The sequence below is a fragment of the Strix aluco genome, chromosome 2 (genome assembly GCF_031877795.1).
Source record: "Strix aluco isolate bStrAlu1 chromosome 2, bStrAlu1.hap1, whole genome shotgun sequence".
Classification (NCBI taxonomy): domain Eukaryota; kingdom Metazoa; phylum Chordata; class Aves; order Strigiformes; family Strigidae; genus Strix; species Strix aluco.
Genome location: NC_133932.1, coordinates 30,767,255 through 30,794,530, shown reverse-complemented (window position 1 = coordinate 30,794,530; position 27,276 = coordinate 30,767,255).

Genomic DNA, 27,276 nt, shown 5'->3' with positions numbered 1-27,276 from the left:
AATTACTCAAAGTCCAGCTTGACATTCTTCTAAGAGATTGTCAGGGGAAGTTATATACTCATTAATTCTTCATATGGGCAAGAGATACAGGGGACTGACAGTTCTCAGGTCTTGCATGTTTTAATGTTATTTCTGGTAAACCAGAACTATCTTATCCAGGGTACTAATGATACTGGGCTGTTTCACTTAAGGCTGTATATGGTTGCTCTAGCATTATAAAAATGAAAATACATCAGATATTTAGACTTCATTATTGTTTTATGAACAAAAAAGTGTTAGTCTTTGTATACGACTGTAGGTAGTCTAAAAGCATCTCTGGAAATTTCTTCCTTCTCTGCAGAAAAAATATTGGAACTTAACAGTTTCTTGCAAGGAGTGAAAACTATCTGGGGTATAAAACCCTTTTTCACAGATTAAAATTCAAACTCTCTGCTTTCTAAATCAGTAGAGGTTGAAATATCAGTTCAGCAAGTAAATGCTATGTTTGACTAAACCTACAGTTCACTATCTCAGAGCATTCTGAGTGGCTTTCCAAACAGAAAAACTGTATAAACAAGGGAAGTAAAAATTGTGTGAGCTGCAACACTTTTAGGAAATTATATCTCTGCCTGGGGCTGAAAAAAGTGTCAACCAGTCTCAAAGCTTTTTGTGAAGTCAGAGGTCAGAAGTATGTAGTATCTGCTTTTCTTTGTGCAGCTGAAACCGTAGTCAGAAGTTGAAACTTGCTTTCAAGTATGCTTCATGAGCACCTCATTGGATTATCCTCTTGTTCCTTGTTTGTTCTTGAAAATCCTGTAGAGGTCTGTCAAATTAAACTTTTGAGTCTATTCCACCTACTGGCAGAACACCTGGAAATTGATGTTAAGCTTATTTGGGCCTATATGGGTCGTTCTCAGTGACTGATTAAATTGTTGAGCCAAAATGATGGTGGGGTGAGAGGAACTCTGCAAATCCTCCCTCTACATGAAAACAAATATAGTTGTCCTCAAGTTAAACATAAGCACACTGTTTCTTAGAAGATTAACGGATCCGTTATTTTGATTCTGTGTTGAAAAATTGTAGGACGTATGGAATTAATATTGCTCCAAGTGATGCATAATGATTGGTTGGTCACAGAGTCTGTTTTAATATATTCCACCCTTAAATGGTACACCTGTACCCGAAGAATTCTGTTGTCAGTTTCGAGAAGTATTGTACTGGTACGTAGTAGCTATGTAGTATTGTAGCTATGGCTACAGGCAGAAATCTGTGGCCACTGGCAAAGCCAGCAGGGATGATAAGGCTGTATTCCTTCTAAAGTTAAAGAAGTTGGTGGCTGTACTGCTAATTATTCACTAAATCCTGAGCTGAAAGCATAATATCAGTAAGGACAATTTGAAATATGGGAGAAAGGGACTTGTTTCTTTTGGATGTTTGGGGATACTGGGGTGGGGTCTGTGTAAAGGAAACAATCAACTTCTTGTTTTATTTGAGCCTGTGAAAGGACAAAAGCCTAAAGAGTGCTCTGAGGGTAGAAACATCCAGATGTATGCTGTGTGAGGAACTGAAAAGGATTGAGAAAAATTGTGTTTTGCTGACACGGCAACATTTTAACTGATGCAACATGGAGTTCAGATGAGACACCAACAGATGTAACAAATATCTTTAAATACTTGAAAGAGCTGGATTCTTTATAGCTGTCTATGCACACATTACACATTCACAAATTTGACATCCCTAAATAATATTAAACATGACAGGCAGATTTCTGAACATAATTTCATCAGCTGCTAGAAATATCCCTCCTTTAAAATTTATACTGGGATGCAACTTTATCTATACTTTAATATTACTGAATGCTGAAATCAGGTGAAGCACACAGAGGTCCAAGATTTATTTTTCATTAAGCAATGTTTACATAAGCATATAGCAAGAAACAATTGCTTCTCACAATGGTTTAAAACATAAGCTATATAATCAACTTAAAGTTGAATAACTTATATGTTGTTCCTCTGAACATTTAATTCGATATCTGAATAGAAATTCTGATGAAAACACTTTAAGGTTGTTGAAGGATTCTGCTTCCATAGTTTGCAGTTTTCATGGAGATGTGAACAATAGATTAAAATCAACGAATGTTAGTTGATAAAGCTAGAAAGTCCCAGAATGTGACATATATTGTCTAATTTTACAACTAGACAATTTGCAATACACTGCTGAGAAGAGAATTAGTAATACTGGAGTATGTTTACTAGAATCAAAGACTAAAGGAAAAATATAATAAATTCAGAATAGAATTTTCTGTTGTCATACTTTAAAAGCTGAAAGCACATGAATTTTTAAAACTAAACTCTTAAAAGTACTAGTAATAAACATTGTGGACTTCCAGTTTGGGATTATCTGTGCAATACTTAGTATATGCTACCTCTTCTATTTCAATTAAAATGCAATTGATTATTCATGAAGGTAAATTACTTCAGTTATCTAAACAAAACAGAAAAGTAGCTTTCAACTTAAATTACTATCGTTCCAGGACATATCTCACTTCTCTTGCACACTGTGATTACTCTTTCATTACTGGTGTATATATTTAGGAAGTGGACCCTATCCGGAGAAGAAAAGTTTACTAGGCCTTTTTCACAGTGCATATCTTTTCATAGTAGCATTCTTCTGAGGAATGATCATTGTCACAAATTGTTTTCTCTGTTCACATGTTGGCATTTCTGCTTCATCAGTATGGGGAATTCTTCATCAGCTGCTGTCTTCCTAACTCGCTCTCCTTGGTGACAGAAGGGCAAAGGGACACCATTTTGCTTTCGATAGCTGCTAGGCAAAACAGTTGAGCCTCCAAATGACCGCTAAGGTCCTAACTAGTGCAATTTAACAATCTAGGGTAAGCTCAGTCTTGAAATATCCATTTTTCAGCAGCAACAATAAGACAAAATCTGTATTTCTCAGGCAATTGTCATGTTGAGTGAAGCCTGCTAGAAAGCTGGTGATACTAAGCAGTAGAGTGCAGAAACAAAGTAAAGAAGACATGATTTGTTGCTCTGGTCTTCATGTTGATAGCAGTGACACACCAGCTATCCCTGGAAAATGTAGTCCACTTGTGGTATTACTCCATCTGTTCCTACAAATGAATGATTCTATGATGATGTAAGTATACAAAAAAGAAGCTATATAGTGAGAGGAACTTATTTGTATATCAGCACAGATCAAAAAAATATTTGTCTGAGAAAAGATTTGTGAAGGCTTTTATGACATCTTTCATAAAAGATTTTTTTCTTTAATCATTCATTAGAAAGTCATTGTATGGAATATTTAAGTCTGACTGGATCTTTTTCAGCCTGTTTGTTGAATATGACCTACCCTTGAAATACCAGAACAATACCCTCAAATAACCAGAACAAGAATAAAATTTCACCAAATTCAATTATAATTTCCAATCTCCTTAACTAGCAATGAGGATAATTTTTGCATACCTCACTGTGCTTCAGACCTCATCTTTGTCATATAATCCAAATATCCTAACCATGAGTTTTGTTCTGTTTTCATGGCAATGTATTAACCAATGGAGAGCTAAAGTACATAGCAATTAAGTCCCCCTTTATAAAAGCATTTGAGGTAATTAGAACACTTCATTGATTGGGAATTGCTTTACAGATCATAGGGTAGCTATGTTTAAAATTTCAATTAGGCAAATCTGCACACAGCATGGCTCTTTCAGTCTGAATTTAGATTAGATTCTGTGTTTGTGTTAAAATAACTGTACAATGACTGTGAACAGGTGTCAGGGAGAAGATGTGTAACCTTAACTAACCGAGGTGAAGTGTTAAATTATTATTTTATTTTATACTATGATCATTTTCCTATTTCTTTATATCAGAAGCTGGAACAGACACTTTATTTGCTTCATATGAAGCATTCAATGACAGTAAAAATTGTGTTTAATAATTTAGTGTAGTTGTTAATAAATGTGCACATTAACTATTTTTTTAATTCTTTGGAAAATACATTACCTTTTAACAATTTCAAGCCAACCATATTTACAGTGAATCAATAACTCTTTTCAACTAGGAAAAATGAATGCACTCTGTGTTCTTATCAGTGTAAGTGTGATCAATATCTTTATTCATGTGGTTTTTGTCTGTGGAAATGTGTTTCGATTTGTGAATATCAATCCACCCTCCAGCGTGCTTGTGAAATGTCAATTGATTTTGGAGAAGGAAACTTATGGGTATAAATATCAGTATAATTGATCTATAATGTAGATATGTATCTTCAGCAGTAGGTAATATGGTTGTACTCATGCCAATATTTGGTGCATGAATATTCTCAGTGCAGCATTGAGGAATGAGCAGTTGATTTACCTAGGTATGTTTACATTTTAGAAAGCTATACATGGAAGTCAAAGCAATATAATTAATTCCCAAACTGTTTTTTGAACACTGAATCATCATTACCTGTTGTAATGACACCACAGTTATTAATTATGAACACCAGAAAATGTAAAGGCTAAAGAAAATCCTAGATGAGCTATTAAGATCTGTATTTGTAAGTCAATGATTACAAATCTACCTCTTTCACATTACCTTGGTTTCAACACGTACTGGTTGTAACATAGCTTACCTCTCCAGAAATGTCCTCATAAATAATTCCTGCTGAAGTATTCTCTAGCTAAAATTTTGTATTCAAATAGAGAGTGTGGAAGGCTGTTTTGCAACACACTTTCAACACACATGTATGAAATCATGGAACACTAATGTTCTTGCAGTCCTAACAAGTTATTATGTTCATTATAAATGCCTAATTCCTATAAAACTATAAGAGTATTCCTTAACTTTAATTTGAAATCCAGTTCTTCAGTAACAGTTGAAGATATGTGTGGAAGGAATCATTACTGTCAGATGTAGAGTATATGACATCTGCAAGCTTTGATCAGTCTTTTTGGTGTCAGTTTTGTCCACCAATGTAGCAAAAAGCTAGTGGGTATTTAATGATAAATTAACTCTCTTATGGACTCTCTTAAGGACAGTGGTGCTTCACAGTATTGTTATTCTCTTCTTCTTAGAATCATAGAATCATTTAGGTTGGAAAAGACCTTTAAGATCATCCAGTCCAACCGTTAACCTAACACTGCCAGGTCCACCACTAAGCCATGTCCCTAAGTGCCACATCTACACATCTTTTAAATACCTCCAGGGATGGTGACTCAACCACTTCCCCTGGGCAGTCTATTCCAATGCTTGACAACCCTTTCAGTGAAGACATTTTTCCTAATATCCAACCTAAACCTCCCCTGGTGCAACTTGAGGCCATTTCCTCTCATCCTATCACTTTTTACCTGGAAGAAGAGACTGACTCCTACCTCACTACAACCTTCTTTCAAGTAGTTGTAGAGAACAATAAGGTCTCCCCTCAGCCTCCTTTTCTCCAGGCTAAACAATCCCAGTTTCCTCAGCTGGTCCTCATAAGAATTGTTCTCTAGACCCTTCACCAGCTTCTTTGCTCTTCTTTGGATGTGCTCCATCACCTCAATGTCTTTCTTGTAGTGAGGGGCCCAAAACTGAACATAGTATTCAAGGTGTGGCCTCACCAGAACTGAGTACAGGGAGGCAATCACTTCCCTAGTCCTGCTGGCCACACTATTTCTGATACAAGCCAGGATGCTATTGGTCTTCTTGGCCACCTGGGCACACTGCTGGCTCATATTCAGCTGACTGTTGACCAACACCCACAGGTCCTTTTCTGCCAGACAGCTTTCCAGCCACTCTTCCCCAGGCCTGTAGTGTTGCATGGGGTTGTTGTGACCCAAGCGCAGGACCCGGCACTTGGCCTTGTTGAATTTCATGCAATTGGCTTTGGCCCATTGATCCAGCCTGTCCAGATCCCTCTGTAGAGCCTTCCTACCCTCAAGCAGATCAACATTCCTGCCCAACTTGGTGACATCTGCAAACTTAGTGATGCGGCTGCACTTGATCCCCTTGTCCAGATCATTGTTAACGATATTAAACAGAACTGGCCCCAATACTGAGCACTGGGGAACACCACTTGTGATGGAGTGCCAACTGGATTTAACTCCATTCACCACAACTCTTTGGGCCTGGACACAAAGATATAAAAAGATAGAATCTTTCAATTTGTGGGATAAGTAGTTGCTTTGTCAGGACAAAATGTACTACTTGATCTTTCTATCAAGGAAGTACTGAGTTTTGTCTGCCCTGCCCTTTCTCTCCAAATTTTCTGATTCAGGACATGCCATGTCATAAGGTGCTTTACAAACCGGTACATTAAATTTGCTACCAACTTTAATTCTAACTTTAAGTTGCGTTAATTTAATACTTAACTTTTTATTCTTTAAAAGTACAAATGCTCTCTCTCTCCAACTTTTTCTAGGAATGCAAATAAAATGCAGAGGATGTCATGGGAGATTAAATCACATTTCTAAGGTTCTGTCTTTTTTTCAACTCTGTTATTGCTAGACATTTATTGATCAAAAGGCTATTAAAAACATCATCTGTTTTTCTATCATCAGATATAAAACATACTTCAAAATGCTTACTACAAATATTTTCTTCTGTCTCCAAACCTAGACTTTTTCCCATTTTATTCAAACCATCTGAATCTTTAAAACTTATGCCTAGTAGCAAAAGTGCATATAAAATTGCATCTCACCTCCATACCAGGTTCAGTTCTTTAATGAAGCTCATTATAATGTAAGTATTTTTAAGTCCTTTATTAATTTGACTCTTTCAGACATCTTTTTATGTGTGACTTGACTTTTTCTTCACTGTAGACTCTGAATATACTCACTTGCTCTGAATATATCCACTGTGATTAGACCCAATTTGTATGTTTATCATTAATATTTTAAAGAGTTCATATTCTCTTATTTCAGAATTACTGTACTTCAGGCAGTATACTCTTGTTAAAGGGAAGACTATTTTAGTCATTTTGGAACAGTTAACTTCCTAGACATTTGTTCATTCAGTTAATAAAAGCATCACATAAATTGTAATACCACTTCTGTCTCTTTTTTAGTTAATTTCTGTTCACTTTTAGTTTATTGTTTTGTGTATCTCCATTTTTCAAAATTTAGTGGTGTTTTCAAGCTTCATCCCTCCCCAGAACAAAAGTTCAAACTTCCAAGGGTCCATCTGTGGAGCAAGACTGGGGGACACCTCTACGTCTTTTCTGGAAGAATGAAAGACTACTTCACCAAACAGGACACCTCAACATATTTAGTAGTTTCAATCTAGAAAGAGCTCAGTGACAAACTTGCTTATTGTTTCTCAAGAATGAGTAGTACTTTCTGAAATTTAAAAAAATAAGCTCCTCAGAAAGTATAGACAGATTTAGAAAACAGTAACAAATTTTAAGAGAACCCAGCACCAGCAGTATGTCACTGTGAAAAGGAGGATAGTGGATCTTATAGCATACAATAAGGTGAATCTGCATGAAAGCAGAAAAAAATATTTACTTTCACTCTTCCATATTTCTCTCACAGCTTTGTCAGGTATGTTACGCAAGCTAAAGCTGATATACTATGTAACAAAGCATGTTTTTGCTAAGATTTTGTAATGAGTAATAAGTAAGTTACAACTAAGATTTACTTTTTCCTTTGAATGCTTCTTGGCAGAACTGACAGTAATCATGTACCCTGTATGCCTCCAGGGAACCCATCCACATTTACCTCAGGGAGTATGTGGTAAGCAAAGAGTGATGAGTTAGACTGATTTCTTTTTATACATGCATGCTCACTTGTGTGTGTCAATGATTATAATTTTCAGATGAGGAAAGTATAAAGAAATATATAAAAGTATTTGATATGACTTGCTTTATAAAAACATCCAGTCTTTTCCAGCGTGAATGAGCTTGTACATGAAGTTTCTACAGGATGGTTCTCTGCAATTTCAGTGTACGTTTAGAGATCTGAATTAGTTGTACCTGAAAAACCATTAATTTCTGATTACCTTATTTTAAGTACTCTCTAGAATATTCTGCTTTTATTGCTCAAAAAAATAAAATGATCTCTACTGGAAATTCTGACCATACATCTGAAAGATGGGTTCCCATAGTCTGACCAACCTTCCTTTCTAACCTTTTTTTCCCCTTTCTCTTTCTGGCTTATTATACTTTACATTATCCTTTGCATCATAGCAATTCAGTAATATATGCAGTTCTATAGCAAATTCTCAACAAAGATCTCATTTTTAATGCATTAGCTTCTTTCTCATTTTTTTTTTTTTTTTCAACATGAGCGCTGCTGAGTATCTAATTGTTTCTTTCCATTTTGGAAATTTTTCATTCCTTGAATTCAAGCTTAAACTGTAGTAGCTTTATATCTGCACAATACATTTTTTTAAAAGCTCACTTGTTACAGTTTGCATGTGTTCAGGCTTGTGATAAATAGTCTATCACTAGTTAGACTGGCAACACTTCTGCCCATAGGGTTTTTTTCTAATCACTTACATAAATTCTGAAGAAGATAGTTAACTTCAGAGCTCATCGGTTGCCTCATCAGTTATTAGAATCATTAATTAAATGTCTTTTGGGGCTTATGTGTGAAAGATTTTAGTGTCGAAGTTTCTGTTTAGAAAATAAATCCCAGCCTCTGGGTGTGAAATCAAGCCTTATTTGATGATGACAAAATATCAACAGAAATTCATTTAGTTTGCACAGTTGTCAAGACAAATTCAGGAAATAGTTACCAGTATGTTCATGTCCAATGGTTGTTTTAAAGATTTGGGTATTTGGGGAGTGGGGGTGAGGGGAGAACAGGGTGAGAGGAGAATTGGGGGGTTTTGTGGTGGTTTGATTTATGTCACTTTGGGGTTTGAGGTTTTGTGGGTTGGTTTATTTGGTTTTTATTTGGGCTGTGTACATCAATAGAGTTGTACTGAGATAGTTCTACACTGCTTTAAGCAAATTTACATTATATGACTCAGTATTTCATACAGATTAACTTTGCATTATGACAGCGTGATCAACAAGTAGTGACTATTGGATGAATAAAAAATTGGATGTATTTTTACCTATCAGTCATGTCTTAGCATAGATATGCTAAAGTATAGATTATTTGTCTATACTTTGTTTTGTTCTCCATATTGAACTATGCATTCATATGCTCACTAATCCACCTCATCTTCCATTCAATATGTAATTCCCAGGTTAATGAACTAGTTCTCCTCTGACAAAACAGTTCTTTCCAACTCTGTCTTTTTAATCAAGTCCAAGTAGTGAGAAAAAGGAAGTGAGGTAAAGGAGGAAAAGAGAAGGATGTTAGGAAGAGTGTGGTGAGTTGACCTTGGCTGGATGCCAGGTGCCCACCCAGCTGCTATATCACTGCCCTCCTTAACAAGACAGGGGGCAGAGAAAGTAAGATGGAAGAAAACTCGTGGGACAAGATAAAGGAATTTTAATAAAGCAAAAAAGCAAAACCAAATGCTGCACATGAAATCAAAGGAAAACAGAAGATTTATTCTCTACTTCCCATCAGCAGGTGAGGTCCAGCCACTTCCCAGGAAGTAGGGGTTCAGTATGTGTAGTGGTTGCTTGAGAAGACAAATATCATCATAATGAATGCCATCCCGCCTCCTCCTTTCTCTTAGATTTTATGGCTGAGCAGACATCATATGGTATGGAATATCCCTTTGGTCATCTTGGGTCAGCTGTCCTGGCTATGTCCCCTCCCAAGATCTTGCCCATCCCCAGCCTACTGATGAGGGAGAAATGTTGGAGAGACAGCCTTGATGCTGTGCGAGCTCTGCTCAGCAGTAGCCAAAACACTGGTGTGTTACCAACACCTTTCTATCTGCCAATACAAGGCACAGTGCTATGAGGGCTGCTATGGGAAAAATTAACTCCATCTCAGTCAGACCCAATACAAAGAAGAATCCCACTTCATGTGGGAGAGCACTAAGGCAGAGTTAATGCTTAGGAAAATATAGAAACCTAAAGAGGAATTTGCATGAAAGTATTGCTTTTTTATAGATCTCATATTGTTCACATTATAGCACAGTTATACTGGTTTTGTAGAATACAACTGCAATGTCTTGATTGTTTTAATGGCCACTGAACACTGAAAAAATTTCAGTCCCAGGTGAGAAAATGGTAACATGGTGTCCTGGTTTAATGGTTTAACCAGGATAGGGTTAAGTTTCCCCAGCAGTGGGGGGGAGCTCTAGCCGGGTTATTCAGATACCATGCGGACATCACATCCTGGCAGGTCACATTTTCCTGGCGCGGGAGCGCGGTGCACTCGTGGTTTTCTACATCGTGCTTCAAACTGCTGTATTTGGTAGCTATTTTGCTCTGTTCATTGCTATCACTATTACTGTTATTGTTATTGTTGTTGTTGGTTGTGTTGCTATTGCATTGTTGTATTAAACCTTTCCTTATTTCAGTCTTGGGGCTTTGTATTTCACTCCCTTTGTGGGGGAGGGGCAGCGGCCTCGTGGTCTCAGACCCCGGCAGGGGCTAAACCATCACACATGGAAGTTCACAGCCTCAAACTTTGGGACTGTCTTATGCTCTTGTGGTAGAAACTAAGCACTAATATTAATTTCAGGTTCTAGACATTTGTTCCTGCACAGGAACACCAGAAGAGTCCCACATCTCTAGAAGTAGTGTTAAACAAAATTTTCATACAGAGAATATACTCATGACCTTGAAGGCCGTCCTGAATATGCAAATAGAAGAAATCTATGATTAAAACTAAGTGTGGCAGTCTCATAGACCCATTCTGATTTTTAATGCAGTTCTTTAAAGCTCCTCTTATTCATGCTAAATAAAGAAGCTTCCAGTGTCAACCACCCTGGCTGGTACAGACTGCCTATTTTTGTATATAAATATTTTTGCCTTGTATTCTGGATGTGAGATAGCAAACGAGTTGATAGCAATTATTGCAATGTTTTTACCCTTTGTATATGCCAGCGCCAGTATTTTTGCCAAGGCTTTGAGGCTGAAAGGTTGAGACAAGGTGAAAACTGACTCGCGTTTTTTGTTGCTACCCTTCAGGGGATCATATGTAAATGATAAACTGCCTGCAACTAGGTCTATAACTCACCACTGAAGATGGTGTGAAAGTAGTGAGTGATGAGGAAAACAGGTACTGGGTAAGAAACTGACTTAGTGGTGGACATCTCTGTAGTAACAAAATTGCCAGGGTTTCTGAAGATGACTCATTCAAACCCACCCCCCAGAAAACAACAACAATAAAGACTAAAATGTGTGTAAAAAAATCTCTTGCTGATGGTGGAAACTTGCTGGAATATGGCATTATAATGAAGTGACTCCAATGTGCAGCAAGAAATGTATGAGAAGTAAAATGTTGTGCTTTGTGTTGTGGGGAACAAAAAACAGATTAGAGGTCTTCATCTATGTAAGTATAATTTTCATCTACGTGGAAGAAGTCTATTTCAATATAAATTTGAATGCAAAAAAAATCATGTTCACAAGGATTTGAAATGTATTTTGTGGAGGAGGTATTTGTGGATTGTAACTAATATTTAATTGCAGTAAATTGCACACACGTCCTGAAACAAACTTGAAGTTTTTATTTGTTTGATGTATCTAATGATCTAATATAAATAGATAATCTATTATTATCTAAAAGAGATAATCTAATATAAAACTGCAAACTGTTGTGAGGATCAGACATGCGAGTGATTTGGCCCCTGAACTGAAATAAATTAACAAAAGCAACAACATGGAGTCATGTGAGAATACAGATTCATTTTGTTTCCCAAAAGCAAGAATCTTGTGGTTAGGGGGAAGGAAGTGGCAATTAAATACCTTTTTTTTTTTTTTCTAGACTGTGATTAAAAATGTGCTTTATCAGGATCAGACAAAAGTAGCTGTGAAATTAGTAAAGATTAATAAGGGATCTTGAGGTATATAGTCTTTAGGCACGAAAGATACAAATTCAAACACTTGCTATGAATTGAGAAAAGACAGGGATGGATCCTGGTACGTGTCACAGGTAACTTCTCAAAGGCACAGAAGCTCATAGGGGACTGGGGGAGGGAGGGCGCTATGCTATTTGCTCTGCCATCCCTTTTATAAAAGTTACATAGAAGGTATCAAACTTCTTTAAAGCAAACAAATATTAAGATAACTGTTTCTTTTAGAGAAATGTGGGAACTGGGGTGAGGGGATGCTGTACATTTTAAATGTTTTCCTTTCAGTTTAGTAATAATTCACTATTTTGTCACAATTCATTAGATAGCTGTGGTTGGAACAGACTACAACTTTTACAAAAAATAAGCTACTTTAAGAAAAACATTGTTCAACTACATTCAGTTTTTAATTAAAAAAAAAAAAAAAAAAAGGCAGATAATCCCTGTGCACAGGAACACTATTATTTTCAGCAATGCAATCACTACATAGTCTGATGTTATTGCAGCTTCTGTTTCTCAGTGTAAAATTTCTGTACGACTCCTTTACATACCAATCTTGACAAGGGCTTTTTTTCCAGAGGGAAGTGGAGCAAGTGAAATGACAGTCTTAGCTTTCACAAACCAGAAGTGTCCATTTTTGTACCAGGTGCGGGTGCCCCGGGGCTGGCCGGGGGCTGCAGTTGGGCGGCTGCTGTGAGGGGAGGCCGGGGCTGCCCCGTGCCGGACACAGCCGGTTCCAGCCGGCTCCAACCGACCCACCGCAGGGCACGGCTGAGCCCTGCAGACACGATGGCGGCGCCTCGGGGAAAGCCTGGGTAAGGAAGGGCAAAACGCTGCCCGGCAGCCAGGGGTGAGGGGAGAAGGGTGAGAAACAGCCCTGAGAGCCCCGAGGGGAGAGGGGAGGAGGTGATCCAGGTGCCCCAGCAGGGATCCCCTGCAGCCCCTGGAGAGACCACGGTGGAGCAGGTGGATGTGCCCTGAAGGAACTGGAGCCTGTGGAGAGGCTGCAGCAGGTTTATCCTGAAGGACAGCAGCTCGTGGAAAGGACCCACGCTGGAGCAGGGAAAAAGTCTAAGAAGGGAAGAGTGTCAGAGAGGAACTGTCATGGACTGACCACATTCCCCATCCCCTTGTGGGGTTTGAGGAGAGGAGGTCGAGGAGTCAGGAGTGAACAAGTGAAGTTGAGCCTGGGAAGAGAAAGGGCGCAGGTCTTTGTTTCTCACCAGCCAACTCTATTTTTAAGTGGCAATAAATTAAATTTCGCTAGGTCAAGCCTGTTGTGCCTATAATTGTAATTGCTAAGTCATCTCCCTGTCCTTATCTCAACCCACAAGCTTTTTAATCTTTTCTCTCTCTGTCCTGTTTGAGGAGGGTGAGCGAGATAGCAGCTGGGTGGGGGTCAGCCGGCCAGCGTCAGCCCACCACAGAGGTTGTTCTCCCAGTTTGGGTAGTGGTTTCTCTGAGGTTTCCTAGCAGATTAAAAATCAAGTATCTTTATGAATAGATTATGTAACAGTATGACATTATATGTATCACTTTTGGCCTAATAAAATATAGAGGCCTTGGCCAAGTGGTGTGATCTGTACTGCCCAATAATCCTTGCAATTAAAGAGTAGGCAAATGCTGGCAGTCTAGGACTGTGGTAGGAAGAAATCAACATAAGCAAGGCTGTTAGCACTGTAACATTTGAAGTACCCTCTGTAATCTTTCGGATTAACTGGAGACAACAAAAACATGTCTTCATTAGAAACCTGTCACTGTGTTATTATCAATAAAAGGTATTTTCAAAAAATCCACATGTAAAATTTGAAGGCACACTGTGAAAAATTTTATAAAAATAAGCTTTATGTTTTCAAATGCTAACCTACTTTTATTTAAATTCTCACAAAAATATGGCTTTGGGAACAAATATTTTAAAATTAATAACTTCATTTCTATGTGGAAATGAAGCATTTTATTTTGGACTTAAATAGGATTGAAGTGAAAACATTTTTGGTTAAACTATTACTTTCACTTTTTTTGCTACAAGGTGTTCAAGGAGGAATTGAAATAACTGATTGGGAAACGATTTTATTGCATTTAGTTACAACAAATCTGCTTTTGTTCTGATGAATTCTGTAGGGAAGTTATATTTCAAAACTTATTGGTAAAGGAAAGTAATTCTCAGGTTTGACCTGCCGTTATAAGAATGCAACTCTTGTTTCTTCCTCCTTCCTCTCCCCTTCTCACTAACAAAGTCCGGACTCAAATCACTTTTCTGTTAGTCAATAGATATTTAATTAAAGAGATGCTATTTCTGTCCTACTATTCTTTAGAAGTAGTCTGATAAACCAAAGACAATATATGGAGTAAGCTATATGATTAGAAAGTGACTCTTGAAGCTACTGCTTTCATCATGAATGTCACTGTAAAATTGCTGTAATCATACAGAACAGTCTTAAAAAGGTAATATGAAAAGTTCCTCGTGTTTGCGACGAGAGGAAGAAAATTCAAAAAACCTAAAGTTACCCAAAAATTGCAAACTTCAAAAAATACTATGCAAAGAAATAAAAAGGTTGAGTTCAACAATTTCAGATTGACTTCATTTGATTGCCACTTTGACCTGGAACGTGAGTATAGTATCTCTAAGGACTTAGATATTACTATTTGTGTTTGCATTGGATGTTTTGAAGAATCCTGACAAAAGGTCATAGCAGTAGTGGCCTAGAAATAAGCAGCTTTTAAAAAAAAAAAAAACAAAAAACATGCTATGTATTTATTTGTTAAAAAAAAAACGGGAAAAATCTCACATTTCTTGTGAGACAAAGTACTGAAAGAAACCCACTCAGAGTCTTAAATACCTTTTGCTCCTATCATGTCATGAACAAGGAGACAGGAAAGGCTTATCCGTTGCTTTTTGAGACCACGGTTTGCTAAATCAAGTTCTTTGTAAATATCTAGTCTCTTTTCTTACATTATGTTTTTCTCTCTACAAAATATGAGGGGTATTGGTGGGAGGAGGGAGTTCTTGCTAGGTTCACAAGCACCATCCAACAAGTCTGCTGGCTTTCAAGGAGCTTTTGCTACGTGCCAGAGTATACATATGATTATAGCTACTTTGGAACTGTGGAACAGTTTTTTGAGGAAAGAACTGACAAGCTGCTTACATTATCTATTTCTACAAGCTTATGGGCCCTCAGTCTATTTTTTTCCTCCCTTTTTTTGTTCAGAGTAGAAGTGACATATAAAATCAAAAGCCTGTTCATGCATCTGTAGCAAGAAACTGCTCCAAGGTCCTGCAGTTTTGTCATTATTCCTAGGGGAAGGTTATCCCTGATTTTCTAGCTGCACAAGAACTTTAGTTTTACCTTTTAATGTTTTTAGGCCTATTTTACATATGTACTTAAGCCTTTTGTATAGCAGGTGAAGGTTTTTTTAATGTGACACACATCAGAAAAGTTAAAAATACATAGAACATTTGGATATTTGGAGGTTTTTGTTTGTTTGAAGGTCTCAGGATCTTTTTACTGCTTAATGAAGTATTGAATGTATTGAAAAAGGCTAATGTAGTCCTCTAGAGCAGCTGAGCACTGCTCAGGTTTGGGATTTGATTAGTATATCTGCACTCTCATGAAAACTAATGGTATAAATATCTAGTGAAAGATGTCTGCCTGCAGTAGGTGATGTGAATTGCCCTGTAGAGAGCCCTGTACAGAGCCCCTTATAGCTTCTCTTAAGAATTAATATTCTTTTTCTAAATGGGAGCTCAAGGTTGGGAGCTTCCTTTCCCTGTGTTTGTGAGAGATCTTACAGCTACCTGTAAGACCATTGTGGGGTGCGGACTAGTGCTATATATGTTTCCTCATCCTTAGGTCGATGCTGAAAATAAGATGCAGAGTGTGCAATCAAGACTGTCCTGTTAGACTGTCCTGATTACTTCGAAAGCAACAAGACCCAGGCTTTGGAACACAGACTGCATGAGCCCCATGCTCTTAAGAGATCACAGCTACTGCAGAAGAAGCAAGAACATCAGTAAGAACAATGGGGTATTGCTCTTGAAAGACTGTGATTATTATCTGGTGCAGAGGAGTAATCAGCAGGATGCCAGTGATGAAAGGGCTGCCGGTAGTGTTATGACAAAGACATGTGGATGTCATGGGGGTGGCCATACAAGTGCTAGCTGTGCTGGTAAGACTGTGCTATTGTTCACAGGATATGAAACAAAATATACACTTACAAACAAGGCCATTAATTAGTACAGCTAAGCAAGTATTTTTGGGGGTGCAACAGTAAGCAAATGGTTTTAACATTCAAAGACAATGGCTGTTTTTGAGGTGTATCAGGCAGGATGATAGTGATAAAAGGGTTTATATATTATATAAATTATATACGTTATGTATCATATAAACTATAATTAAAAATGTATAAAATTATGTATGTGTAAATACATATTTGTATGTGAGTATATAGAGTATATAAATGTATATATTTATATATCTGATGAGCACTTCCTGGTCCAAAGGAAGGGGCAGCCAATCACAGGGCTGCCTGAGAACACATGGGTATGACAGTGTCAAGAAATGGCTGTCAGCCAATCACAAAACAGTATGAAAACAAGGGGAATGACGCTTTCAAAAGTGGCATCCCCCACAGATGTAATGAGAGGAGGGCTTCCTTTTCTGATGTGCTTCGGGGTACACTGGGAGGGGCAGCTTGTCCTGCTGGTCAATCATAGGTATCACGTGAGTATGACAGTGTCAAGAAATGGCTGTCAGTCTAAGGAGCACAGAACAGTATGAAGTTTAACAAAATAGCAGCTCTCTGCCATAAAATGGTGGAGACCTTTCATAAAATGGCAGCCAAAGGAAGGGTCATCTTGGCCTGATGTACTTCTGGGTAAACTGGGTGGGAGTGTGTGTGGGAGAAGCAGTCTTGTCAGCCAATCACATCAGATCATCTGACTGGAAGAAGGGGAGATACTTTCAGGGCAAATGGCCCTTGAGGCTGCTGGGAGGGGACAGGATTTTTGCCACAAAGGGAACCAGAGGATGGCCTTTGTTTAAGATAAATGGTTATCAGCAGTTGAGTTGACCCACTGGTGGTGTACCTGGTTCTCCCTGAGTTCATTAAAAGAGTGTGAATGTCTCCCTGAATTAGCCAGGCCAGCATGATATGAGAGCAAATACATGTCTCAGCCCAACATAGAGTATAAAAACTAGACAACTAGCAAAATAATTTTGAAGAGTGTAACGGGGTTGAGCTGGCTTCAATCCCTGTATTCCTTCCTGGAGGTAGGAGACACCCAGTGTCATGACAGTGAGTATATTATTGGGAATCACATTGGTATTGTAATTGAATTGTGTACTGGAATTGTTATATTTTGCTATGTGTAACTTATGTTTGTATTATGTTTTCAGTATGTTTTGTAAATCTCTGATAAATCAGAAATTGCACGTAACCTCAAATATCTTCAAATAAGTAAATTTGATATTAAATGTTACACTCTCTATGCATGGAGTATCTCAAATAACCTGGCCAGTAGAGAGGAAAACAGTGTTCAGTACAAGGTAGCAACAGTAACACAATTTGGTTTTGCTACTTTTTCAAGATTATCTTTGGTTTATCTTACATTTTTGTTCTTTCTTGAAGTAAGACAACTGCTTGAATTTTTAGTAATCAGAGAATGATAATTTATGGCTGTTGGTTTTTACTAAAGCAAACTCACATGCTTCCTGTAGTAATGTTATCAGAGGGATAACTGACAAAGTACCATTTTTTTACAAGGCCTGTCTCATCTTCCCACCTGCAATATGGTTTCTATGAATTAAGTTACATCTTTGCCTTTTCAGTTATTAATATGCCTAACATTTTGAAATTTATTAGATGACTTACATTCAAGTTTTGCAGCTCAAGATTACTTTAAAAAGGAAGGATTATAACTGGTATTTGAAAATTATGGTCGTTTGGCTGCATGTATTCTTATAAATAATGTTCATCATTACAAAATTGAGCAAAACATTTTTGGAGCTTCCTGTTGCTGCAGGGTTCCCTATAAGAATATGCCTGCCAGCAGATACTGAATCTGTCCAGTACTCTATGTCAATAGCACTTTTACAAGCAAGTGCACACAACACATATGCATTTATAGTGCCTATGAAAAGGAAAATTTGTGTGTGTGCATATATATATATCTCATTTAGGTTTTTATCATCTATGTGAATATATATTCGTGAAAGTCCATATAGAGCTTCATCTTAAGATACCTAGATTTCTGCAGTCTCACCTGAAAAACCCCAAACTATGTAGCTAAGGGAACTGATTCTATTAGTACTAGAGAATTTCCAGTTATAAATGCCTTGCAGAATATTTCATATTAGCTGAATGAGATTCTCCTTGTGAAAGGAGTGATGGAAAGTGATCATACAGGAGTGATGGGAAGAAGTTGTACAGTTTTACCTGTTACATGTTGTTGCTATATAACAAGTGGAATTATGCTCCATCTAGAAGGGTTGTAAGTGTTTTTAAGTGTTTAACCTGAATAAAGTTCTCCTATATGGGTCTTCCTATAAAAAGAACTGGACTTGCTATTTTATTGCATAGTTGTTAATTTTGAAGTTTATATAGTTCCCACAGAACAGGCAATAGTAGTAAAAACAACCAAATAACACTCCCTGCCATTTCTTGTTAGAAAATTAAGCAGCTGTAATTCTGAACATGAAGTGGGAATAATGTGACTGTTTTGCAGATGTTTCATGACCCTAATCACATTAACTGAGTCAGTTCTTTTTCCCTAGTATGAGCTGATGGTAATGGATAGCTTCATAAAACTTTCAGGGACAGGTACAAAAAGGTGATTTTGGGCAGGAAAAATATTTTCTGTCATCCTACCAATGTCAAAAGCAAGATATGAGTAGCAGAGAAGTTGAGGATAATGGGTAACTATTTTACTGGTCCATAGAATCTTGGTTTCTGTGGTATATGAAGGATGCTAGAAACTACAGGGGCTTAATAACCTTATGGAACTTTCCATGGCCGTTGAATCAGAGAAATCACATGGGGAGGCAATGACTTCAGTGCTGCTGATGGAAATTTTTATAGGCACCTTGCTGTTTCCCAATGTGGGGGAAGATGGTATAAGCTAATGACAGGCAAAAGGTCAAATTCTTCAGAGTGCATGAGACACCCAACTGATCACATGTTGGTCCGAAGCTTACCCAGGCATTTTTGGAATCTTTTTGGGGATGCAAAAATTGGTTTACTATCCTAAACAGTAGCTTTCTTTTTTTGCTTGCCTTTATTATATGTACTTTTTAAGGGAGGTTTTTATTTGAAGATGTGCCCATTATTTACCTATCAAAAGTATAGTATTTAGTGCTACTGTAATATTTTCAATTCAAATTACAGCCTGAGTTCAGAATTATAATAATTAGTAGAAATAATAAATTCTTTTTGTACCATGAATATGTTTTTGTGGGATTTTTCTTAGGATTTGGCTTGTATGCTGCAGGATAATAGCACTTCTAATACTGCAACCTGTTTGTGCTCACTGTTCTTGGAACATCTGATATCACTGAAGTTTAAACAAAGAGTTTGTTTCCTTTGAATTTCATACTTACCCTGCACAAGTTGAATTACCTGATCTAATATAGAGACAAGCTGACAGTATTGCACCAGAATCAATTTCTAGCTTGAATAATTGAATAGGTTATAGTATATCCTTGCTTAATGGCCTGGTCTTCAGACTATATTGTACACGCATAAATCCATTGTAATAAATAAAGTCCATGCAGTCAGTGTGTGACATCTGAGCTTCACTGAGGCAAAAATTGGTTAACTTTAATAATATCAGAATTTCATCCAACAGGATTATTTGCAAGACCTTAGTGTACTTATACTTAATGAACTTACAGTATAGAAATACAGGATTTGCTGTAGTGCTTCTACATGGAGATGATGTTGTTTCCTTGCTGAAAAATGTATTTTAAAACTCTTCCCATAAGGTGGTCTTTTTTTGCAAATACACATGATTTATACTTATAGAACTTACAGGAAGTGGAGTATGTGGGGCCAAAACTATTATAAATATTATTTGTAAAAAATACCTTTATTTTAATTAGAGAGATACCTACAGTGAGAAAGTAGGATTACTTGAGAACAGTTCAGCAGTCTAGCATTAATACCTTGGAACAGTTACCATTCAAGAGTGGATAAAATCACAGAAGTAGTCACATAAGCAAGCTAAACTTTTGCTTTTTTTCCCTTTGGGGAACAGCCCCCACCAGTAACAAATAGTTCGTTTGGCTAAAAAACAAATCTTGCTTTCATTAAATAAATGTATGTGTTCCAGAAGGTCATGGCAATGGGGAAGCTGCAGGAAGCTGAATGTGATTAAGTGTGAAACTCCAGAGGAAAGAAAGAAACTTAGTTTCAAACAATTAAAGATATGTAGAAACAATGCCTAGAATCTTGTCTAGTGACAGTAGTGGAATAGTAGGTATTAGTTTTAGAAAATCTACAAGGATTTAAAAATTCTAATACATGTCAACCCCCAAAATGTCCAACACACTGAAGCTACTAGTTTATCTTTCACAGAGAAAATTACATTTCAGATCTTGTAGAGGTGTGATTATTAGGAGGTTTTCTACTTCTGGCTGTCAAAGCTTGCTCATCTTTGTCATCAGGTAGATACCAGCAATGTTTTTTATATTATTCAGGAAAATTCTGTTATATTTAAAAAAGAGAACTTACGTGTTTTAAGACCAGATCTTTAAGAAATTCAGAGCAATACTTCCAGGTATGACAGAAGTCTTAAAATGCTTTGTTTACTCTACAATGAAGAACTACTCCATCTGCAAGTATGTGCTGGGGCCCGACTGGCTGAAAAGCAGCTTTGCAGAAAAGGAGCTGGAATTCCTGGTGGGCACCGTGTTGAAAATGAGCCAGCAATGTGCCCTTGCCACAAAGAAGGCTAATGGTACCCTGGATTGCATTAGGAGGAGTGTTGCCAGCAGGTGAAGGGAGGTGTTCCTTCCTCTCTGCTCTGCACTGGTGAGACCACACTTGGAGTGCTGTGTCCAGTTCTGGGCTCCCCAGGGCAAGAGAGACATGAATATATGGGAAAGAGTTCAGTGACAGGCCACTGAGGTGATTAAGACCACTCGGATGATTAAGGGTCTCGCCTGTGGTGAAATGCTGAGAGAGCTGGAACTGTTTAGCCTAGAGATATCCCTGAGGGGGAATATCTTATCAGTGTATATAAATACCTGAATATATTGTGCGAAGAGGATGGAGCCAGGGTCTTTTCAGCGGTGCCCAGTGACAAGACAAGAGGTAATGGGCACAAGCAGGAACACAGGGTGTTCCCTCTGAACATCAGGAAACACTTTTTAACTGTGAGGGTGACTGAGGCACTGGGACAGGTTGCCCAGGGAGGTTGTGAAATCTCCATCCTTGGAGATACTCAGAAGCCATCTGGACATTGTCTTCTGCAGCTCTAAGCACTAGGTGGCCCTGCTTGAGCAGGGTGGTTGGACAAAAGGACCTCCAGATGTCCCTTCCAGCCTCAACCATTCTGTCTATTGTATGTCTGACTGGAAAGAAAATGTGACATAGCTGTAGTTTTTATGCTAAGCTGTCTAACAACCTTTAAAGGGTAGGTAATAGAGTGGTGTATAATAATAGACATGGTGCTTTATTAAAGTTAATTTATTTCTGCTGTACCTTTGGGCTTAGTAGCATGGTAGCATTTGGAAAAGAGAATAGTAAAAGCAGAGAAATTTATCAAAAAAATGCATCTAAATAAATATGGAAAAAGATTTTTTTTTTTTTGTATGACATCATATGAGACAAGGTAGCCATCTACTGAGTTTTACTCAATTCTTCATGAAAATTAAAGTGACCTCTGAAGATCTTTTATGCTAGGAAAACTATAGTCAAACTCTAAGTGTGAAGTAAGGGACAAATTCTGACAGAAGAATCGAGGACAATAGGTTCATCCTACAGATTCTCAGAGGAATAGCAGCTTGCTTCCATACTCAGTGTTTGTATGCCAAAGTGTTTCTCTATGTTATTTTATCACTTTTAATGCCCTGCCTCTCCCCTCTTCACAGAACTTGGTTGACCTAAGTAAAGAGTCAGGACATCAGACTAGCACAGAGCAAGACTGAGCTGGCAGATGTTGCCGTAGCATCTAGAAACTGAGTGCTATTTCCATATGACCCTCCCTTGAAAGTTTAAAAAACTCTATTCCTAAGAAGAGATTCAGAAGAGTATAAGAAACATATTCTTCAGCATTTAAAAAGGTAGTAATTTAAATAGGCCTCCAACTTACTTTACATTTAAAAAAAAAAAATTATATATTTAATAAACAGTGTCAGGGACCAACCTGTTCGACTTGCAGTTAATGATTTATGGCATCACTTCAGAAAGAATATATATGTAAAATTCATTTTGTTAGTAATTTAAAACTGAGATTGCCAGAAGTGGATTTTGTATTCCTGGAATGTGTTAATTTTTATCCTTTCTGTGCTTTCTTTTCAGTAAGTGCTTTTTCATTTAGCACTGCCATTCAATTTATTCAAATAAGCTCATCTTTGGTTTTGTTACAAATTGAGTGAAAATACCCATTGTCTTTGGTAAGAACAGATATTCTAGATAAGACTGCAGCATTGAATGAATCGGCAACATTTGGTATACTGATGAAATAATATCAAAATAGAAAATCTGTTGTTAATAAATGCATTTGAACAGTTTCACAAGTTCTCTTGGCTACTCTGTTTCATAGTGTGGTTTCATACTTGCTATTAGGCAGTTAGACTTTAAAGTATGTTGAGAATGATTTGCATACTTTCGGCCTAAATCACGCCTAACCTGAGAGATTTCTCTGCAATCATTTACATTCAACCTATGTTATATGGCATTGTGCATGCTAATTTTAACTGTGGATATGTGAGAAAAGTGACTTGCCTATATATAAAAATTGGCAACCTCTCACTGTCAGTATATTTCTGTCATATGGGCCAACAGCTCTCCTTGGATACCCTTGCAGAGATAGCAGTGTGTGCATGCAAAGGAATAATTGGGTCCTCTCTATCAGTTCTGGTATCAATTTTTACTATGAACAGTACAGGATTTTTATGGTAGGATCCTCAGTCGGTTTTCTAGCTCATGTGTGATTAGCAGTGGTAGACTGCGTGTCAACTGTGCTGAAAATGCAGTCATTACTTGTATTGATCATGTTTTAGACAGAAAGAATCTAATTTGATTTTCAGGGCCCAGTTTGACTTTTCAAGACTTATGACTGATCCAGGAGGAAGAGGGAATCTTTTGGTTTGTTAGCTTAGAAAATAAAAGGGAGGGGACAGACATCACACTGCTTTCCAGGATTATTAATTTTTTTTAATAATATGGTAATAAGAAGACTGCATGTTTGTAAATTAATTTGCAGATGTCTTTAACTTTGCCTATAAAATGTCTGGTCTGAATCTCATTGCATAATAAAACCTAATAATCCTTTGGGTCTGGTTCTGTCCTTAGTAATTGTGAAACTCAGTATGGTCTCTTAGACCTATTTGCTTTTTTATATTAGCTGTTTAGTTTTATGAATTACAGCAGCAGCATATTACAGCAGGTCCTACTGTGCTAAATACCATACAAACACAAGGCAAGGGACAATGCCCTCCCAAGGACCTTACAATTTAAATAGATTAAAAGATTAATAGGACCACACAGATGTGAAGTGTCTTGCTCAAGGTTACCCATCAGGCCAATAGCAAAACCAGAATTAAACTGGTCCCTGTGTCCCAGTCTAGCACCCTGTTGATTGCACCACAGTGCCTCTGGAAGTTAATTTGAAGGAATATTTTCAACTTATGCATACAAATTGCTTTAAAACCTAATTGTGAAAGTCTAAAAGGCAGCTTGACGAGAATAAAACCCCCTTGACAAGGGAAATGGAGGGCACATAGTCATACCTAAGGCAAGGCTTACTTTTTTCTTTTTATCATCATTCATGGTCCTTGTGACAAGAGGATGCTTTCAATACAGTAGACAGTCTTTACAGCCAACACTTCATGGCACAAGAGGAGGAAAGAGGTTCTTCCTATTCCCAAGCTGCCTGTTTAGTTATGAAATTGTAGCTCAGGAAATTTCTTGCTGCTTAAGTAACACAGTTTCACTGGGTCACCAGGAAAATCCCACTGCCAGATGGGAGAATCAAGGACATTATACCCTGCATGTACCCTGTGGGGAGCTGTGCAAGTTTGCTGAGGAGGAAAGACCTAATCACCAAAGACAAGGGCAGTCTTATGAAGAAGTTACCCAATAGAAAGTGTTTTATAAGTGTTGAGTCTGATTGACCATGATCGTTCAGCTGAGCTCTTGGTCAGGAACTCAAGTAAATGTCAGCATAGGCAATATTCTAATCTCATATAACTTGGGGCGTATGTTTTTCTAAGATACTTGAGTAATAAAGCAGATCCCCAAGCCTACATTTTGTCTCTGTGGAACCCATTTTTGTTTCTCTCTGTGGAACTATTACAAGAACACATTGTAAGCAATCAAACATTGCATGAATCGTGCAGGATGTGGTTTGCTACTGATTGACTATGTGCATTGTAAGACGTCATATTCACATTTTCTCTGCTTCTATTAGTCATAACTATAATTTTAATCTGTGAAGAATAGGTAAAGAAATTTGCAACAACTTATTTAAAGTATTCTTATCAGGAATATACTTTGCTCCTACATTTCTCTCCCAAAGAGTTTAGATTTGGAATTTGAAAATTTTAGCCATTGTCTATATGAGTGTTAATTACGTTTTCCTTGTGGAAACCTCAGCTATTTTGCATATGTATTTGAAGTGCATGCACTGCTTATTTTCTGCAATTATTCTAGTTAACTGTTTCATCACCTTTCCCTGAGGGTAAGGATTGTATACCACAGCATCTCGGCAAACACTGAAGAAAACAAGAGGAATTACTTTTATTTTGTCTGAGCACAGAATCAGAGAAGAAACGTGTTGCATTCTCTTTAGCTATGCTATTACTACAAAACTGATTTTGAAAGACATAACGAGGGGAAGAGAGGGTCATGAAGTTAGATAGCACAAACAAAGTAAATGCTCTAAAAACACGTTCTTTAAAAAGATTCAGTATTGTATGTCCAATACTGTAAAACTTGTTTGAATGGGATGTGCAAGCTATTTAATGATGAATATTTTGATCATAGTTGAGGTATTTTATAGAGAGGCTTTCCATTACCTGATATTTTTCTGAAAAAATATTTATAATTTACGCTTTGAAGAGGTATAACTGGAAAATTAAATAGAAGAAGCATCTTTAACCATTTAGGCAACAGAAGAAGACATTGATCAAATTAAGACAAATGGACATTTTAAAATTATTAAATACTTTGTATAACCTTCAGACCAAGAACGATTTTAATAAATTATTCAACACATTTTGACTAAGAAAAGCGTCACTGTTTTTTTTCTAGTTACTCTCAATAGTTAGGAGTCTTCTGGAGTAAAATGCTGTACACATTTGCCAAAATGTATTTCTGGATTAAAAATTCTAATGGAGGAAAAGAATATGCAGTCCTATGGCAATCTAGAAAAAGTGGTGTAATTCAATAACATCCATAATTATAAAAGATGATCAGTATCAATATCTTCAATCAAGTTGGTAAGAAAACTTACATGAAAAGTTCATTTAACTTTGTAAGTTAATATTTAATAGGCACCAAAAGGCTTATCTTTGTGATACAGTAATTTTATGAGACCTATTAAAAATAGCGACTTTACATTTGTGTGCTGCCATTGTGCTGTATAGCATGCTATGTAAAGGCATGCTATTTATAAGAGAGGGATGCAATTGCAAATTCTTCCTTGTTACACTGGCCGATCAATTGTCTAACTTACAGTCCTCCTGTTTGTTAGAAATGGGTGTCTCTGTTGCCTTAGTCTGACATTTAAGAGTAGGGAAACAACAAAAACTTCAATCATGTCTTAAACCTTATCACACTGGAGAGCAACTTTACTGAAAGTTGTAGCAAGCATTATATTAAATCTGACAAGGGCATGATCTCTTGTACTGTTGTTTTTATTGTTACCTAACTTTTATGCACTTGTTTTTTTCCTGTTGGCCTTTCCTACAATGGATAGGATTTGGTTAAAAGATTGGAGTTGGACACATCCTGGTTTGCTTGCTTTCTTAACCTGAAAGCACTACACAGCTTTTTTTAAAAAAATCAGTAGACAGTCTTTGTGCTCTCTAGCCCCTCAAATACCTAAATAATTTCTCAGCTTTGAGTCTTCTGAATTTAAATGCAGCTGTCTTTTCTCTCTCACTATTTCAATATTAGTTTTCTATATTTCTCTGGCCATATACATAATTTCTTCTGGCTGTTTCAAATCCAGTTCTTTTAATTACTTAGTATTGGCATGTATTACAGTTCTATGATCCCCATCCATAAAAGTTTGTCTAAAAAATTTACATTAACAAAATACATATATTTTTCCTTTCCCTGATATGTTTTCCCAGTCTTTATTTTTTGTTTTTTTCCTTTGGTTCTCCTGGGTTCAAATGCATTCTTCAAGGAATACGTTGAAAAGAATAGCTTTTCATAAAATTAACTTTCTAGAATGTTTTACAGCTTATAAATGCTGAAAGACACTATGTGAAAGATGGCACTTGTTCCCCAGGAATTTTGATTGGAATACTCATGGTTTTCTACTGCAGAAACCTTGAAACATTACATGCAATTATTTTAAGCATGAAAATTAGCTTCACACTAGCCTCTTCTCTTTAAAAGCATTAGACTGTTTTGTAGAAGGGATGAAGGTCTCCTGGCAAGGTTACAGTAGCACTTTGCTGGTTTGCTTTGTACTGTACCTCTGGTGAGGGATACTGGAGGGAGGAGCACTGGGGGTAAAACTGTGAAAGCCAGTGGCTTGGAAATGGTAGCCAGTCTCTTACCCTGTTTGGGGGGTTCATCATGTGTTTAAGATGAAACATAAGGCTATGGTTCTGCTTTTGCTTTACTTGCAGCTTTCAGACATAACTTTCAACAAGCAGCTGCTATTCTGCCCAGTGTGTAAGGTATAGTTATGGATGATAACTGTGTTGCTTTTGTCTTCTTTCAGGTGACGGTCATAATTTGTTCAGTGGCTACTAAGAGGAAATGTCCTGCTAAGGTATCAGGTTAATGAAGCTTTTATGTTACTTAACATGATTAATGGGAGACAAATTTTAGAAGAGCTTGTATGATATCCTGCCCAGAATTAGTTTCCATGGCCTCATATAGCCCTGTAACATTATAGTCCTATGATGCAGTGGGAGGAAAAGGGTGTTTAGATCCAGCAATGAATACCAGTATGAAACTATAAGAGGTAAAATACAGTCATACTACCTGCTGAGAA